Source organism: Pipra filicauda, unplaced genomic scaffold (assembly GCF_003945595.2).
Source record: "Pipra filicauda isolate LSUMZ 115617 unplaced genomic scaffold, ASM394559v2 scaffold15_size4787011_pilon, whole genome shotgun sequence".
In the NCBI taxonomy this organism is placed as follows: domain Eukaryota; kingdom Metazoa; phylum Chordata; class Aves; order Passeriformes; family Pipridae; genus Pipra; species Pipra filicauda.
Window position 1 is genome coordinate 138,886 of NW_024104096.1, and position 19,823 is coordinate 158,708.

Sequence of the window (19,823 nt, forward strand, 5' to 3'; positions counted from 1 at the left end):
GGTTTGGGGGGCTGGGAATGTTCCCTCCCCGTTGCATTGAAAAGTCAATAAACAGTAGGAAAGATCATGTCATAACAAAGATGAAGTCACCTATTACAGGGTATAGTGATGGCTAATGGTTCTATCAGGAGGACTAATCCCATACATTAAATGATGTAATTGTTATAATAATATTATGGTTATTATAACGCCCAGGCATAGGGCATTTTCCATGTTGTGTAGCGTGAAGCTGCTGCTGACCATCCACCCTTTCTATGGCTGGTGCTTGATAAAATATGAAAATATTAGGTAATGACTATTTAGTTAAATATTAGCAACATGGCAGGTGGCAGCCAGCAATCCAAACACATTTTCTGTTACACATATCTTATTTTTCATGGCATTTACCAAACTTCTTTAGGCCATTTTGTCTGGAGCTACAGTCCTAAAAAGATTTCAATCATGATAAACCATTATCTGCAAAAGTTGGCACAAGTGTTTTTCCTCTGTGAAACACTTTTAGTTCCACTTATTAATGTAGAGTATAAAATAAGAGTAATAACAACAACATCAATACCACCACTTTTTGCTTATTGCAACATTGGTGGTGAGACACTTTTAAGGACCTTAATGAGAAAAAAACTCAAAGAAAATATTTAGTTCTCTGATGTCTCACTCTCTTACCTTTACATGCTTTGGGATAGGCTCAGATTATTGCAAATCACACAGTTTTGCGCACATAAAGGTTTTAAATCCCGGTCCATTTTAGGACAATCAAAATTAAGTAGTCACCCTCAGCTAGTGATACAAGGGAAAGGGTTAAAACAATAAGATGGTGTGAGAAGCGATAGTTCACATGAAGGTTTAAGAAAAATAATATGGGAATTAGCAGAGAGCATGCACTTTGGCTTACAACTATCAATTAACTCTCCTTGTTAGATAGGTGATTTATTCCACTCAGTAGCATCAAATATAAGAGAAAAAGGTGACCAAACCAATAATTATCTTCATGGAATTCAAAGGCTTGAAAGCCACAATTCTTAAGAAATAAAAACAGAGTTCTTTTCATAGTATATGTTTCATCTAAAGATTGCAATAAGAACCAGGCCCTAGCTCTGACCCTTTACACTTCAAGGTGAAAAAGTAGGTTAAAGAAATTAATGGCAATAATCACAGGGCTTTTCTACATAAAACAGTCTCTGAGTTGAGGTCAAAGATCAAACACTCAGGGCACTACCTGCGTCACACAAAGATCTTTTCCACAATAGAAATGAAGAGCAAGGCTGGCAGAAAAGAGCAAGAAGACTAATCAATTCTAAAATTATTAGGAAAAGAAAGAGACAAAAGGAAAAAAAGTGGACTCTGAAAAGTCTGGATGAAAATAAAAAGTGTGACCATTCTCTCCTGAATTTTTTGAAAAAATAAGTCTGAGGATTTCTTGCACTTTGCAGAGAGGTTCTAACGGGAATGAATGTTAAATATTTCCATTTCATCTTCATCCCCACCTACCAGCTCTATTCTTTTGCACCATCTGAAATGGTCTTTACATTCTTTTTTTGTACTAGTTTGGGCCCTTTTACAGAGAACTGAAGATGTCTATGCTCTGAGGATTGTATTCTTATTTTTTTGATTGTTGTTAAATCTTTGGATGATTTTTACACCGTAGCAAGTAATATCCCTATTCTGGGCTTGTGTAAATCATAGGAACAGATTTCATATTAGGAATCACTAAGCGAAAAACACTTCTCCTGCCCTCCATCGCTTCTACTGTTTGAGAGTTCAAAGATAGATCCCCACAATTGCATGCAAGAGCTCTCTGGACTTGCTGCATATCTTGAGGGCATTTAGTCAAGAATTTAATAATAAAGATACTCCTTATTTTTCAATGGAGAAGTTTAAGGCATGTATTCAGTTGCTCAATTTAAAGAATTTTTTGTTTTAAAATGAGTTTAATGTCTTACAGGCTACATTTTAACATGTGGACACTGCTCTGTTGACTTCACTAGGTGAGGCTTTCTTCTCTTCTCAAGGCTGGGCAGACATAAAGATTTTGCTGAAATCAGAACAAACTACTCAGCAGTGAGCAGGATCCAGTGCCAGCAAAGCAGAGGGAACTGCTGCATGTATGGACACACAAAGAGGTTACTTGTGCAGCTCATTTTATTCCTTTGGTCTTCCTCGAGTTACAGTTGTCTAGGTATCTACTCATTGCCCCTGACAAAACCTTTCTTATAGTTGAAACAAAATAGAGATGTTTATCTGCTCTACAAGTTGGTTGAGGAATCCCCACCCCATCTTGAAGTTTTGGTGTGAGATATAAAGCTGATATGTAAAGAAATCCAGAATAGCATGCTCAGATACAGAGAACTGGCCATGAGCATGACACTGGGTGTTCTTGCTGAAAAGGTTAAAAAGGTCAAAGTAAAAATTGGTCATTATGTTTCTGTCATCAGAGTGGGGAGCTATTTTATGGGACACTTTGAAAGACATGTACAACTAATGCTTCCTACTCTTTAAAAGAAACAAAATAATAAGTGCATACTGTATGATTCCCCCTTTTTTGCTTTCTTTTTTTTTTTTCTTTCAATAACAAAAGCCTTCGCTCACTCTCTCATTCTTTGCTGCTACCATGTAGTAGTCAAAAACTCCTTGGATGTCTGAACATTTTATGTCATATAATCTAATAATTCACTATAGCATCAGGTCACAGAAGGCTGATTCATCTATCTGACACATTCAGCTATATATTAGATACACGCTAACCCTTATGCCCATACTGTACAGAGCACATTCTGTATAAACTGAAGCAAAATATGACTTGACTTTATTTTTTCTAATGGATCAGAGAGGTCGCAGGGGTGGAAGGCAGAAACATAGGTGCACTGTTCATCTAATGTTCATCTAAGTGCTGAACTGCCTCCCCAAGATTTTAAGATAGACTAAGAGGATCTGAGACATGAAAATGTGTTCATTTATTTTGTAGCCTTGGAAAATTGCTGTCTGAATTTTCTTCACATACAGGTCTTAGAGCATCCCCTAATGAATGTCATCACAGATATATTCCTGATTTTTAAATTGCCTTTAATGTGTTTAAGACAAATATTTGCATTTGTTGTCAGATATCATAATTCACGTCCTTGTGATATAACTTCAATTAGCAATTATTGTCTGATGGCTCCTTAGAAAAAAAAAGAGGCCTTAATAGTCACCGTGATAGAAGGTATAATAATGGCTACATTGGCCTATTGTTTGAGATCTTGCCCAACTAGCAGAAGGTCACTGAACCTCATCCTACTGATGTGATCTGACTGAGCATGAAGTTAAAATTATAGTCACACAATGACTGTGATGTTTTAGGTTGCAATATTTGCAATTAGCCACAATGTGACCTTCATGTTTCATCCCTTAAAAGCGGAGTTACATTATTGATTATTATTCCTAGCATTGCTGTAGTTTATTAGTTTTGTCAGATTTATTTTATATTCAGTTATTTGTCACATGAGGATTATGTGGCAAGTCATGGAGTATGTGACACACATTTTTTATTACTACAGATGTTCCTAAAATAGATGTAAGCATCTCTGCAAAAAGCAGCCCCTCTGTGCCAAATTCCAGCTTGTGCTAGTGTGAGAACCCAGTAGGATGAGAGAAAGAGTATAAAGAACCTTTATCCATTGCTACTGCAATGACAGTTTCTGGTTTTTGAAAATGCACTACAGATTGCTGTGAGTTGCAAAGAGAAGAAGGATGGTGGAGGGCAAATCTTGAGTTTGCTCCTCTCTCTGCATTGCTATACTCCAGACCACAACTGGTGTCACTTATTAGTGCAATGTAATCTCTTCCTGACTATAACACAGGAATGGTTTGTTTAAAGTAAAAAATATATCCTATAAAATACTGTAGTCTAGTATACAAAAACTTCAACAACTGACCACATTTTTTCCCAAAACTTACAATTTTGGGATGTGTCAAAAGTAGCCAACACTGTGAGTTCATCTCCTCCTACCCTGTTATTTCACCCTGTTATTCTACTGCAACCTGCAAGGTTATGCAAATCTTTCAAAATTATTGTTTATTTTCCCATTGTATTGAAGATGTACCTGTAATCAGCACATACTATTTATTTTTTCTCTAAACTTAAATGAGAGATTAAAGTAAGTTTTTCCTAAAAAAGGACCTTTTTTTCCTAAAAAAGTAACCACTTTTCCCAAAATTAATAATTCACTTTAAACTGTTTTAGTATTTGAATTCAACAGACATCAGTTTTTCTAATATCAGCCTCTGCCCCTCAAGCTTCACCAATGATTTCTTACATGTCACACTATCAGGTACTTTGCTGAAGCCTAGTTAGTTGTGATTTGTCTCATTTCTTTAGTCCAAATGAGTCAGTTATCTTCTCCAAAAGATCTGTCTGTTATGATCTTCCTTTGGTTAGGACTCAGGCCTCTTTTTCATTTGGTATATGATGAATCATGGTAACTGGCCTCTAAAATCTGTTCTGATGTTTATGTCAGAATAAAATCATGAAGTAGAACTTTAGGACTGAGCAGGGGTAACCTAGTTTGCTAGTAGGACTGCTACAACTAGTAGAATTGATAGAACTAGTAGACTAGTAGGTTTTGCTATGATAGCTTCTGAGTAGAGAGGTGGAAAATCTAATTTGAACTTCAAGGGAAGTTTTAGAGATTAAGTTAAACACATGACCCTGAGCATATAATTTATTTGTCCCCCATGTCCTGTACGTGTGAGCAGAAACACAAACTTTTCTAATTTTACATTCAGGTATGCTCCCCTGTTTTTCAAAGCATGTACTGGGTTTCTGGCTAGTTTTCAACATTTTCTGGGAACTGCTGCCTTTTCCCTCATTGATGTGAAAGTACTGTGAAAGATTTCTAGGATACTTTTAGCCACAGAACAGTTGGGAAATTCAGACCAACCCTGTAATTTCCAGACCCTGTCTAGAAATAAGGAGCATCCCAAATCAAGCCACCCACTGTCACTAACTCAAGTGGGATACAGAAAAGTCAGAGAACTATGCACAGTATACCAAAAGCAGGTTTAAACTCCCAAGCATCACCCGCATTTAAGCTTTTATAAGAGTCAAGCTGATGATGGACAAGTTTTGATTTCATGGAGATCCAGTCAGGCATAGCAGGATGCAAAGGGAATGCAAGTGATTTTAAAATATGAAGTAAGAGGGGGAAACAGAGCAGGACACTACACTGGATAAGTGTGGAATGAGGTGTTTTACCAAGACTTGGGGAATGGGTCAGGAGAGTTTTGTGTAATCAATTACTTCAGTAGAGCATCTGTGAGTTTTAACAATTTTAAAATAGGCAAATTAGAGCTGGATAAGAAATGACAACCCATGTTTATGCACAGTAGACTCCCTGAGAGCCAACAATAAACATTCTTCAAAAAGAGACTATGCCTACCAGAGATCTCCCAAGCTGCATCTGCAGCATTACTAATCGCAGCAACTGAGGAGGGTATCTTTAAGGTAGAAATTCTGCCAGTGAGGCCCATGAGGTAATGAGGTAATAGGCCATGTGTTGTGTGATAAACCAGCTCAGGTTGGAAGGCAGCAGTGATACAACCCTCTTTGGCAGCATGGGGAGGCAGAGAGATTACATCTCACCTGCTATCACTTAAGCTTTTATATCACTTTACTTGTGTTTGCCAGGATATACACAAGCCCATGCCAGTCAAGATGAATATGTGTTTTCTTAACTGAATTGTAGCATTTTATAATGAATTTATTAAGGTTTAGTCCAAGTTCTTCAGTTACTTCTAAAGAGTACAGTCCATTTCATTATGCTAACAGCTGAATTATTCATGTTAAGCAGCATGTCCCCAATCATTCTCTGGCTCATGATATTTTTCTTTTACCTTTGCAGCAACAAGTTCCAGGCAGATGCTCCAGGTATATGTGCATATCATTCTGTCCTTTTGTTTCCCTTCATCTACCTCTAGGCTCCTTCTTCACTGTGTTTAGTCTGTAGACATGTGAATAAATAGCCTTCCAAGCAGGGATGTGGTTCTTGAACTCTTTTCTGGGGGTGTTTGGCCTTCTCACATTGATGACAACCTCTTCAGGATGCACAGATTTGGTACTGACACACACAAACCATTCCCCTTTCAAATGCCTTTCCACAGCAATCTCTGTGAGAGACACTTTTAAACTACATTCAGACAAATAATGAAATTCACCTTTTTATATCACTTTGATACTTTTGTATGTTTGGATTCAATGTCAGTTGCAGTTACTTGGCAGATCTGGAAAAACAGGTAAATTACGAACACTGAATTATTTGAATTATAACAGCGCCAAAAAGATGCTTGTAGATAGTTTGTGAAGCAGTTTATTATAAATGTAATATATTGTTATAATGAAACCTTAAATAAAATGGGCTATTGTGTTAAACACAACAGAGAAAGCTTCTGGTACGCAATGCTCTATGAAAGTTACAACGTCTGGGCCTGATGGCTATTGACTTTGAGAGCTGAGAAGAACTTTCTGCAAAGTGCCATCACTATGGCACTTAAATTGTTTACAAAAACAATGTTGTCACTCGTTCCAGTGATTTGCTGTAAGGAAAAATAAAACTCTTCCCAAGTCCGTACCACCATTCTATCTCCTTTGGGAATACCATGTAGCCAGATCTTTCCAAAGATGTTTAGGAAACAGCAACATTTCCTGAAGCAGGGCTGCCCATCTAGACAGAAGAAAAAAAATCCACCACGACATACCACACTGTTTTCTAATTTCAAAACACATGGAGTCCTCTATTTTGCTACTATTTTGCTGCCTAAGTTAGGCTGCCATGTCAGGCTGCAGCACCAAACAGCCCACAGAAATACAGGAACCCCATGCTATCATTAGGACGTTCAAAGTCAGCCCTGCAATAAACAGGTCTCAAGGGAGCTGACTTGGAAAGATGCCAGCCTTGATCTGCTGCTTGTCAACAGAATGGATCTCATGAATGGAGATGAGCGATGTCTTGGCCACAATGACCATGAAGTTATTGCATTTAGAGTCTCTGTTGACAGGACAAAAAGTCCCAGCAAAACTTCAACTCTGGACAAGAGGAGAACAGACTTCAAGCTTCTCAGGGAATTAGTAAGCAAGGTCTCAAGGGAAAATGTTTTTGCAGGTGCTGGGGTCCATCAGTGATGGTCACTTTTCAAACATCTCCTCCTAAGGGCCTGGGAGCAGGCAGTTCCCAAATGTTGGAAGTCAAGCACATGAGCCAGAAGGATGACTTAGCTGAACACCAATCTTCTCTTGGTGATAAGGCAAAAAAAGGAAGGAGTATGCCCGGTGGAATCAAGGTCAAGTGACATGAGAAGACTTCAGAGATACTGCTGCCACTATAGGGAGAAAATCTGTGTGGCCAAAGCTCAGTTGAAGCTGAAGCTGGCCAGAAATGTTATGACAATAAAAAAAGTAATTTCAAATATATTAATGGCAATAGGCAGTATAGAAATATCATCGGACTGTTCCAGGATGAGGATGGTCACCTCTCAAACAGGGACAGAGATAAGGCAGAGGTGTTTAACAATTTCTTTTCCTCTGTCTTCAACATGGATGATGGACCAAGGGGATCCCAGTGCCCTCAGCTGGAGGACAATGGCTGTGAGACTGATCAACTCCCATTCAACCCTGAAATTGTATGGGATCTGCTGCTCTAGCTGGATCTCTACAAATCTATGGAGCCTGATGGGATTCACTTCTGAATCCTCAAAGAGCTGGCTGAAGTCATAGCAAAACCTCTCTCAATGATTTTTGAGCAATCTTGGGAATCTGGAGAGGTCTCAGTTGGTTGGAAGCTGGTGAACCTTGTCCCAGTTTTCAAGAAGACCAAGAAGCAGGACCCTGGAAACTGCAGGCCTGTCAATCTCACTTCAGTGCCTGATAAAGTTATGGAGAAGATTATTTGAGGAAGTGTTGAAAAACACCTGAAAGACAACACTGTCATTGTTCACAGACAGCAGGGCTTCACGATCTGATTTCCTTCTATTTCCACCTAGTTATCAAGAGAAGTCAGTTGATGTAATCTTTTTGGATTTCAGTAAAGCTTTTGATACTGTCTCTCACATGTTCCTTCTGGGCAAAATGTCCAACACACAGCTGGATAAATACATCACAGTGTGGGTGAGCCATTGGCTCATGGGTGGGGCACAGAGGGTTATAGTGAATGGGGTAACATCAGACTGACGACCTGTCACTAGTGGGTTCCACAGGACTCTATCTTAGGCTCTGTGCTCTTCAACATCTTCATAAATGACTTGAATGCAGGACTGGAAGAGATACTAAGCAAGATTGCAGACAATGCAAAACTGTGAGGAGCTATTGACTCCCTCAAAGCAGGGAGGCCCTGCAGAGAGACTGTGACAAATTAAAGGACTGGACAATCACCAGCTATATGAAGTTCAACAAGGAAAAGCACCAGATTCTGCACCTGGAATGGGATAACCCTGGATGTATGAACAGACTGGGGAATGAGATGCTGGAAGGCAGCTCTGCGGAAAGGGACCTGAGGGTTCTGGTCAGTAGCCATTTGAATATGAGTCAGCAGTGCCCTGGCAGTCAGGAGGGCCAACCCTGTCCTGAGGGGCATCAGGCACAGCATTGCCAGCCAAGTGAGGGAAGGAATTATCCTGCTCTGTTCTGCACTGGGGCGGCCTCACCTTGAATATTGTGGCAGTTTTGGGCACCACAATATAAGAAAGTTATTAAGCTGTTAGAGAGTGTCCAAAGGAGGGCAACAAAGATGGTGAAGGGCCTTGAGGGGAAGCCGTATGAGGACCGACTGAGGTCACTTGGTGTGTTCAGTCTGGAGAAGGGGAAACTGAGGAGAGGCCTCATTGCAGTCCACAGCTTCCTCATGAGGGGAAGAGAAGGGGCATGCACTGATCTCTTCTCTGTGGCGACCAGGGACAGAACTCGAGGAAAGGCCTGAAGTTGTGTCAGGGGAGGCTTAGGTTGGATCTTATAAGAAGGTTCTTCCCCCAGAGGGTGGTTGGGTGCTGGAACAGGCTCCCCAGGTAAGCAGTCACAGCACCAAGCCTGACAGAGTTCAAGAAGCATTTGGATGATACTCTTAGGCACATGGTGTGACTGTTGGGAATGGTTGTGTGCAGGGCTGAGGGTTGGACTTGGTGATCCTTGTGGGTTTCTTTCAACTCAGCGTATTCTGTGAGTCTGTTCTCACATGGCTTCCACAAGCTCTGAAAGTTGCAGTCCTAGAAGAGCTCTACCAAAATCTAACCTCTCCTCTGCTGACACCAGAGTGCTCAAGAGTCAATGTCTGCAATGAATATTTCTGTGTCATCTGTATTGATATTGTGCACTCTAAAGGGTTCCAAGACACACCTGGGTGGGCTGAAGACATCCTTTACTGACATGGAGTGGGAGTAGCAGCAGCAGCAGCACATCCATACTCTGCAAGTAACCTTCACCCACCCACAGTCACTCAAGAAAGATGTGCTGAATTCTTTGGAAGCTGCTGAAAGATCTGGGTGCTTGTGCTGGTTTAAAAGTTAGCCAGTAGGGGAAATGAACTCAACTCAAGAGAGAGATTATAAATCAGAATAACAATTTAATAAAATAATATAATAAGTACAATTATACAAACAAACAATTGGTCTTAACCCACAAAACCCAAATGTATAACCCAGCACCCTGGGACATGAACGAAGTGGTGTTCCTTGGCCCCCCCCCGAGTCCGAAGTAAAGGGAGAGGGGAAAAACCTGCTGGTGGGAGAGCTGTTGCAGTCTGGGAGAGCTGTGAGCTGCAGCCCGGTTGAGAGCGGTGAACTGCAGTCTTCCTCTGGATCCCATGAGTGGCGAAAAGGTTCCAAAACTCCAAGTTCATGTATTCTCCAGTCAGGCAGGAATGCTCAGTCCTCCCCTCAGAGCAGGGAATTCCATAAAAGGGTATGAGGATGCTCAGTCCTTCCCTCAGAGCGGGGAATTGCATAAAAGGGTATGAGGATGCTCAGTCCTTCCCTCAGAGCAGGGAATTGCATAAAAGGGTATGAGGACAGGAACATCTACAGGTCTCTACTGCTAACAGTTTCTGGGAAATGGCACGGAAGGCTATAGAATACACAGTTTTGGGTTACACCCATACCATGATGAACTGGTCTCAGCTGTCCTAACTAGGACAGTGCTCATGCATGTGGTTGGAATGGGTTGTGGAGTTCTGTGTTCCACATCAATTTTTTTTTCTTTGTTTGTTTGTGTTTGTTGTTTTCCTGATTAATTATTCATGTCTCACAGGGACAGGAGAAAGAGCACTGGTCTTTAATGGTATTCAGTTTTTGTCTGATGGTTTGTAAAGAAAAGGATGGCACGAGAGGGGTACCCTTGCTTTGGGACAATGAGTTCCAGCATAGGAGGGCAGCCACATGCATGGAGACCTCGGCAGCCTTTTCAGTTGCAGGCAATTTTTCGGCTGTTTTTTAAGAAGGGAAAATATCACACCAATTGTTTCATAGTCTCCTTTTCTGGGTATTTAAAATAAACCCGCTTACCTGTACAGAGGGGCCATTTGCAGAACAAGTACCCGTCTCATATATTTCACGTGCAACCTTGAGGGCTTCTAGCAAGGTAATTCTCATGCTGGGATGAGCTAATCTAGCACAGGATGCTATGCCTACTTCATTTTGCTAACAAATCAGCCTCTGCCTGCTGAAGACTGCCTGATCAGACTTATAATATGTTCCCCATCAGCAGAAAGACTCATACCATCAGTGGGCCAAAGGTGAATTGCCTGGACACAAAGTTGGAATGAATTTTTTGCAGTCCCGTTTCACCAGCAGTTCAAACCACTTCATACTGAGGAGAGAACTCCTTTAACTGTCATTTGTATATATGCTTATAAGGACAGAGCAGGTTCTCCTTGCAAATCTGCTCCAGGTGAATGTATCAAAACTGGTAAGCAAGAGAAAAGTGTTTTGGTCAAACCTTTTGTTCTACAACATTATCACCCAGATGAAGAAGAGGTATGGAAGACCATTCTGCTGCTGATGCTCCCCATGTCTATTAGCATTTATGGAGTTAAATATATGTAGCACATGCTAAAGCACAGAGATATTCAAAGTCACACGCAGTCATGGGTTATTTGGGGAGAGCAAGGATGGGAATGAGGAATTATATGCTTGTATGTGGCTTCTGGTCCAGAAAAACATCAAGATGTTTCCAGCTAATGTCAGTTTTCGTTTGAAGAGTTGCTTTGTATTTACAGTTTCCTTAATCCGTAAAGTTAAAGAGTCTAATATTAATTTAAAACCCAATAACAGTTAAAATCCCCAATTGTGATTAAAATCTACAATGAGCAAGTGTTCTAGCTTTGTTTATTGCACACATAAATAATCATACTTCAATTAACATATTAGTGTCTATGATCTCCTCCCAGATTAAGGTTGCCTTGAGACTGTTTGGTTTGGCTACTGTAAATGTGACATGAATTACACTCAGGAAAATGTGTCTTACGTGCTGGGTTTGAAGTAAATTATTTTCTTCTAATATACTTACACAAGTGTCACAAGGAATTGCACTGCAGATTTAGTAATATTAAGTGTCAATTATAATTCGGTGACAACCACTTTATTGGCTATGCATATTGCTCTGTGAGGACCTAATTCTCAGTATGGAGGCCACCGTATCATTAAAAACCACTGATCCTTCACTGATGACATAATTTGACTGGCAGAGAGAGGAATATTGAGGGGTTTCCTTCTACCTGCATGGAATCTGCTGTGTGTCAGAGATGAATTTGCCTTCAAATTAGAAACAGCATAGCAGACTGGTGGCTGTGATTTTGTGTGATTTCTTTTAAGGAGTTTTACTGGAATGGTTACTGAGCAGCTGATAGGAGTGTGCCTTAATATGTCAAACATATATACTATGCAACCTGTAAACAATTAAAATATTTTTAGACAGTGTGTTATCAGTGAAATACTTTCAGCTGAACTGTGTCACGTGCTTTTTCTCTCCACCTCCTGCTTTATGCATACTCATCCATCCATCCTTTGGTCTGCAAGTCTGCCTCTGCAATAGGCTCAGAGTATTAAATTTTTGTGTTAAAAAAGGAAAAAAATGTGTTGACATAAATCCAGTGTTTCAACAGATAAAATAAGTCATACAAGTTGTGTAAAATTTAGAGTAAGAGGAGAACTATAATCATACATTCTGAAAATTTTATAAACTGACAATTCAAGTTATGTGTTTTATGCTAATACACATAGTGGTAACTTATAACAACCTGTGATTCACACATAGGGAGTAAAAAAGTTGAAGGTATTATATACATAATATATATTTTTCAGATGTATATACACATTATGTACTTATTCCGAGAAAGAGGAAATAGATTCCAAGACTTTCTTAGCAAATTTAAATCAACCTAGCTGCCTTTCCATTTCCAGTATGTAAATTAATTTTTCCCTTTTTTTATTTTTTGCTGCAAGGCACTGCAATGAACAAAGGAAAGTACCTTAAAAGAGTTTCCCTAGTAATTTCACCTTATTTCACACCTATTTAGCAGCTTTTCTTAGCCAATTGGTTTCATTGAAAATGCTGACAATGTTCACCTATTAAAATTATCCATATGGCAAGGTGTGCTTTCCCCTTCAGATTCACTCTATTAACTTTAAACATAGAAAACACTTCTTTTTCCTTAAGACAATCAACATTCCTCAATATATATTTTTGTCTATCTCCCATTTTTTCCACACTTATTCTACTTTTTTTTTTTTTAATCTTTACTGAACAATAAACAGCACAAATTATTCAGTCAGTTTCAGTCCAGTGGCATAAATAATACTCTAGCAGACATGCTAGTTTTGACAAATGCTTTGTGTAAGAGAAACATACCACTGAAGGTTTAATCAGAAGCTCTAAACATTTCAGACTTGCTCAATTTTTTTCTTCAGAAGAAGTACCATTTTTTTTTCATATCTTCAAAAGCTTTGCAGGAATGTTCATTTTACCCATGAGAATAGGGAGGCCATTTTTACCCACTCCAGGAAAGAGGAAGGCATTAATAAAGAACACTTTCTTCAAGAAAAATTCAAGCAGTGTTGGCAAAACTTCTCGCTCTTGAAAGCTCATCTCAGAGGGAGCCTTAAATGTTTTAAATGCTTCCTATATGATGAGGTATCAGGACTTGTATACTGTCCATTTTGAAAGCATAAACAGCATGTATGAAAACATAGCCTTTTATGGGATAAAAGGTTTTTTAAGATTTTATTAACACAATTTTAAAAAAAACCCCACACCACGAAAGACACCCCCGACCATGAACCCACCCTTCTGTTTTGCTGTGCTGTTTAAATAAGTCCATTAGATGCTTGGCCAAAATTGCCCTTCATCTGATTTAGAATCATGGTTTTTTTATGGCTGGGAAAGTTGAATAAGTAGTTTATCCAGAACCAAACTATGTCTTTAAATATTAAATGAAAAATCCTATTGATTCTGAGGAATTTTTGGCTTTGTTCCTAGCTATTCTGAAATTACTTTTTTAAGAATATCTGCTTTGCTGTTAGGATTGTCTTTTTCATATCACTGCTGTAGAAGCCTTGAGCCTTAAGGAATAGCTGGGTTACACCCTCCATGTTCCCAAAATTAGTACCTATACTCTAATACAATGTTTTTTGTTGGGGATTTTATTTCAGTATCATCTAAAATGTCATTTGAGGTCCTGAAATAAGGTACTGATTCTTGGATGCCCACCTCTTGCATAGCCAAGAAAAATACTATTGAGTCAAATTTATATGAAACAGCCACCTGAAAAAATGATGTCATAACAGAAAGGTGGGAAAAGAACTGGACATAAACTATGTTCATCAACACAGTGCAGAGCTTATGTGTAGTTGTGTGAACATAATACAAATTATGAATAGTTTTCAAGTAAAGAGCAGAACACTTAAAATATATAGAAATCCACCAGATTAACACAATTTGAAAAGTAACTGTATATAGATAAAATTACTAACGTCCTTTTAAAGGAAAGTTGTTTTTGTTATTTTTATGTTCTGGCTGAGATGAAGACACCTGAATAGAGAAGGACCAAACGTAAAATGCCTATGCCAATTTTTGTTATTTTAGGTCATTCTAGGCAGCACCAAATAAAAAGGGAACATGAGTATTGACATCCTAAATCAAAGCTGTGGTTCTCTGTCTCATAGATACTTTAGTGTAAGAAAAAGATGTGCCACTAGACACAGTGAACGAGTCCATTACCTATTAGTGATTCTTCGTGCTTTCTGAGAGTGGTTATTTGTACAAACATTTGAGTCAGAGACAGTATATTCATTCAACAAACATATTTGGATTATATGTATTTGGATTATAGAAGTCTTGTTTGCCTGTGCCCAGCTGGTTCTTCATGAGTCTTGCAAGATGCTTGGTCTGAGAGGTATTATGCACTGAAGCTCCACAGTATCATCACAGGCTGAGCAAGTGTTTCTCTTTATTAGTTCACCTTACTAATATTGCAAAAGAGAAATTAAAAATTAGTACAAAACTCCCATTATAAACCTACTGTCAGACACAAAAGAAAAAACATGAGCTTCCCCATCTAAGTGAATCTTATTTAATTAAAAAATCCCCCACAAACAAGGAGCAAATCAAAAATCTAGGGGAGATGTAGGGAGATTCTCTGATGCACTTTGGTTCTCAACAAACACTGCAGTAGGGTTAGAGCACGCTCCTCTAACATTAAAGGAGTGTAAAAAGTGTAAGGAAAACAGAGTGACATTCCCTCTCGCTTGCTTAGTTGATCATGCAAAGCTTTCCAGTCCACGAATTTCTCTGTGAACCGTTTTGACCAGATCCTTGTCCTTTCCTAGTCCTGCAAAATTCACTACTGGAGCAAAGTGCTGCATGAGTGTTTAAACATGGATGCAGCTGAGTGAAGAGTCAGAAGCCTGGATCATGCAGTCTGCACTTTGCAAAACATCCTTTGTACAAAACCATGTTTAAATTCCACGAATGCGAGCAACAGTGCACATCTCCAGCCGAGCGCTGCTCATTCACATAAATGTAATTTCCCCTCAGCTAAAGGGCCAGTGCAGTGAGGGAAATACCAAGAGCTGGAAATAATAAGATTTGTAACCTGAACATTTTGGAACATTTTTTGCATTTGGACCTCATAGGAAGGCAGGGAGACATTTATCCTTCTCAGAGTGCTGCAACTTGGTCTTAAGTGTAAAGGATTAAGAGCGGGACTTTTTTTTTTTTCATGTTGGCGATGGATATAAGAATAACGTAGAAGATTATTGAAGTAGTTGATTGGTCTCATACAAAAAACTAAAAAGGACCAAGTACTAAATGTAAAATAAGAGCCAAAGATTTTGGATATGATCTTCAGACTTTTTAATAATGTTTAATTGCATTTTAATTAATGGTGATGTCAGAGGTCATGGGGATCTAAGTTCACAAACAACAGATGTAAAGAAGCTACAAATTATGTGAAAGGGGTCAATCCTGATTTATTTACTATATTATGTGTAGAATTTTACACATATGTACGGATTGGTAAACATGAGGTGTTTGAGATGAAGACAACACCACCCAAATCAGACTGAAAGCTTAATGAAGTGACATTTTCTTTTTTTTTTCCTTCCCCCTCCTTTGTCCTTTTCAAATTCTTTGGAAATCTCTTCCCAGTAAATGAGTTCATGAAAATCTAACAATTGTCAACATTAGGGCAGGCCAGGACATAAAAAGACATGTAGTGTAGCTTCTGTGACACAGGTATCAAACTATCTACAAGGTTAAAGCAAGTTCAAGCAAGGTCACACCTTTCTCCTGAAAAGGCTTTAAAAAAAATCTGTCCTAAACCATGCTACCACAAACCACCATGAAATCCACATCAACCCATTGTGTGTAACAAAAACATCAGTTCACAGTCTAAGATTCTTTGTAGCTTTGATGAAACCTGAAACTAAACCCACAAAACCAACTGCTGAGTTGACACGACAGTGTGAGAAGAGCCAGAAGATCACTATCATGTTTTAGTTGTGCTTTTCAGAAATTTGTTCAAGATATAGAATTTCTTCTGATTGTTGAATTGCTACTTAAAGTCAGAAAATAGATTTTTTTTTTTTTTGCTAGGGTCTAGTCTATGAAGTGAGAAATTCAGGAATTGTTCAGAGCAGTGCAATATGTGAAAAATATTATTTGAATATTTTTCTGCAGTAGCTCATTTTCTGGGATGGCTTAAATCTTAATTCTTTTTTTCTAGGCAGCCTTCACTTTTATTTTCTATGTTATAATTGAGGACAAAGTTCATCACAGTCACTAGAAGGGTGTTTTTGCGTCCTAATACCGATTTTGTTCTTGCTTCACCTTCTGTTGATACATTAGCAGGCACAAACCATGACAGTCTCTTCACATTGGCAAGAAAACCATTTCTGTTTTCTGTTTTCTTTGAAAATCCCACATTTGCTGCATTTTTCAGTGTCTTCTCAATTACAGCATCTCTCACCCCAGTAGGTCCTAAAACACTGATGTACAAATGACTGCATTTCTCATGATGGCAGCATGGGTTTTTAACTCACTCTCATAAAAACCTTGAAAAGGCAACTTTGTTCTTTAGCTAATGTTTTTAATTGGGCACACACTGGTTGCTAGGATAGGACTAATTGTGAACAACTGAGCTTCTATTTATTTGCTATTTTTTTTTCCCTCAAAGAGAATCTGAACTCTGCTATGAGAAAATTCATATGAAGACCGCACATACCTTGAGTTTGTAAAAGCCTAAGAATCCTTTGTGAGATCCTGGATCTGAATCTCACTGAATTATTGATATGGGTTGGAACCACCTCACCGTGAGTGTGTGTGTGCATGTGGGAAAGGGCTGGGCCTGGACCTGCAGGAACATGGCAAAACCTGCACACAAGGCCTGTGCTTGGGGCACAGGGCAGAGCTGGAGGGCAAGGCCTGCTGCCCACACAGAGCACAGGCAGAGCTGCAGGCCCTGCCGCCAGACTGTCAGTCAAGGCAAACCTGCCTGGCAGCCCGCCCACAGCACACCCCTGCAGCCTGTGACTGCTACAGCACAGCTCCCTCTGGCCTGGAAAGCACTGCCGAGATATCCTGCCTGGGAGGGAAAACTGAGCTCCATAAATACACGAGACTCCATGTGAGCTCTCTCTCTCTCCCTCTTCTCTCTCCTCTCTCCTGCGACTTGAACAGTGTGAACCACCAGACCTTGTACGGTGTAATAAGTAAGCAATGGTAAAATTTACTCGTCAAAATATATATATTGTATTTTCTGTATATTATAGCTAATGCTTGGTTGGGACTAGGGAATTGTAAGCTGCGGAATAGTTAACTGCTGTATTATTATTATAAGTTGACTGTCCTGCAACTGGCAGTTCCCAAGTTGGCAAAGATAGAGTATCTTGCTTTACTGAGCACGTATACCATATCCTGCTTTTCTAAAAATATTGTCTAAGTTACTCATTAGGAAAGAAGAAGAGAACTAGGATCAGAGGGTCAAGGATGGACATGATAAAGAAAGAGCCAAGGAGAACATCTGGACCATCTGGACACCTTCCCATAGTCAGCTCCAAGGACATTGGGCTAATTAAAGCTATTGAATGGAAAGTACTGATGAAAAGTCCCTGGCAACCAAAATGGGCCTACAACAGAACCAACCAGAACGAAGCCCGCGAACTCAAGCCCAATCAAGAGCTAACAAGTGACTGTGGGAGGGGGAGTTGGAAAAGTATAAAAGTTGCGGTTTGTTTTTATTGGGCTTGTGGGCTGGTGGAGAGCAGGGGTCTCTCCAGGCCACCCAGCATGCTGATTTGCTTATCTGCACTTTATATAAATCTCACAATAAATTTTGCTGCTAAATTTTGATTTGGTTTATTTACCTATAACATACGGTAACCATTTTTCTTTTCCTCTCTACTTTTTTCTTCTCTCCTTCTTTACTCTTTTAATCTGTTTTCTTCTTTTACTCTTTTCCTTCTCCCGAGGGTAACTTAAAACCAATGAATTGTGTTTTACTAAAGCTAGTATATTGATTTTTTGTAGTGGGTATTTTCCGTGGAATGGATCTTTGTGCTGAATGTTTTAGTGAAATATTTTTTCTTGGTTGTATTTTACTCCTGTAAAACCTTTTGCCAAAATATCTTATTTTTCTCAGTAAATTAAGAGAATTTCTCTTAGAGCGTGTTACTCTTTCTCCAAATGTTAATTAGAGGTTATAACAAACCAAAAGCCTTTTAGAAAGTCTTAAATAAAATGTAACCACACTGGGAAGCTTATAAGCTTAAATCTGGAATGTAATATCCTTAAAGTGATGTTCAACAATGTCTCTTTCAATTTGCGTGAGTTGTGTACATCAGAAAACAGCAGGTTTGTATGATAACTGGACAAATAAGAACTTTTATTCCATTCCAAGTGCATGTAAAAAGAAGGGTGAAAAAAAGGACAAATGTACTATAATAGTCAAGTTCTATGAAAGGGAAGGACAATCTCCTGAAAATGTTGACTATCCCGAAATTAGCCTTTGCTTATTGAGGAGAGCTGTTTCTCAAAGCTTCTATACTCACCTAAGTGCCACAGGGAAGCTCTGTAGGACAGAAGTTCTCAACCAGCAAGAGAAGCCCAGCATGAGACCCCAATGTTTAAGCTGTGATCAGCAAATCAGATATTCAAGTACCCCATTCAGTTGTATTTTGAATATGTATTCTCTGTAGACTCCTATTAGTAGACTAGAGTCGTCCGGGAGGAATCAGTGAACTACAAACATGCTGGTATCAGTAATAGTGTTGGGTATGAAGAAGTGACCAAGGATAGGAAAATGAGGGAGTTTTTGGTTAGTTTGGTGATCAAGACAACTCATTATCATTAATCAACAGTGTACGCAAAGAAAATAACTGTGAGACAAGGAGGACCTCTGTGTTGCCTTTTGAAGATTGACAGCAATAATTTTAGCGTAAGCCATTTACAATGCAGCTGGAGATTCCCAATCTACATGTTAGTAGTCCTTCATCGAAAGATGACCTCCCCTAGAGTACAGATATGGGTGAATGCTGTTGATTTGCTTTAGAATGGAGTTAGTGTTGTCAGCTCAAACTCCTCGAAAAGGTGAGTTAACTTGGGGGCTGCTGTAGGGAATCAGGATCAATTCATCTATCCTAAACTTCTCGCTAACATAGAGGGAACTGCTTCTAGTTCCCAGCCAACAACCACCTAAGTGGGTTGAAACCTGTAGCTACACGAATATTTGTCCATGCCTTGGCTCTCACTGCATATAAACCATGAAACATTTCACTCCATATATCCAGTAGCCATAGTCTTAACTACAATGTATTTTGCAAAGAGTGCTTTAACTATGCTTAGAAGATCCAGTTATGAATAATAGCTAGTCATAACAAAATAACACCACTTTCTAAATAAAGTACTAAAGCATTAATATACATTTTGTAAACTTGCTTGTATTAGGCACATCCTCTGGACCAGAGCGGATGATCCTGGGCCAGGAATATAGGCTGTAAGAGAGCAGAAGTCCTGGGATGGAAAACCCTCTAGGAAAAAGCTGTAGCTCCTTCCTTGAATTCCACCTCCAAAGAGAAAGTGGCATGGATTTGTGGGGCAAGCTTCAGAAGCCCTTACCAGCAGGCTAGAAATCCTACTAAATTTTTCAGAAACAAAACTAATTTATTTCAAGAATGAGCTTATTATTGAACATACCAGTGAATCAAGGCTGTTGTGAGTGTCCAGTGCATCGGTTTGCTAACTTTAAGTTGTAACTCAGGGCCAAAGAATGGAGTAACGTAAAGTTACACGTAAACACCAAAAGGAATTATTTCTA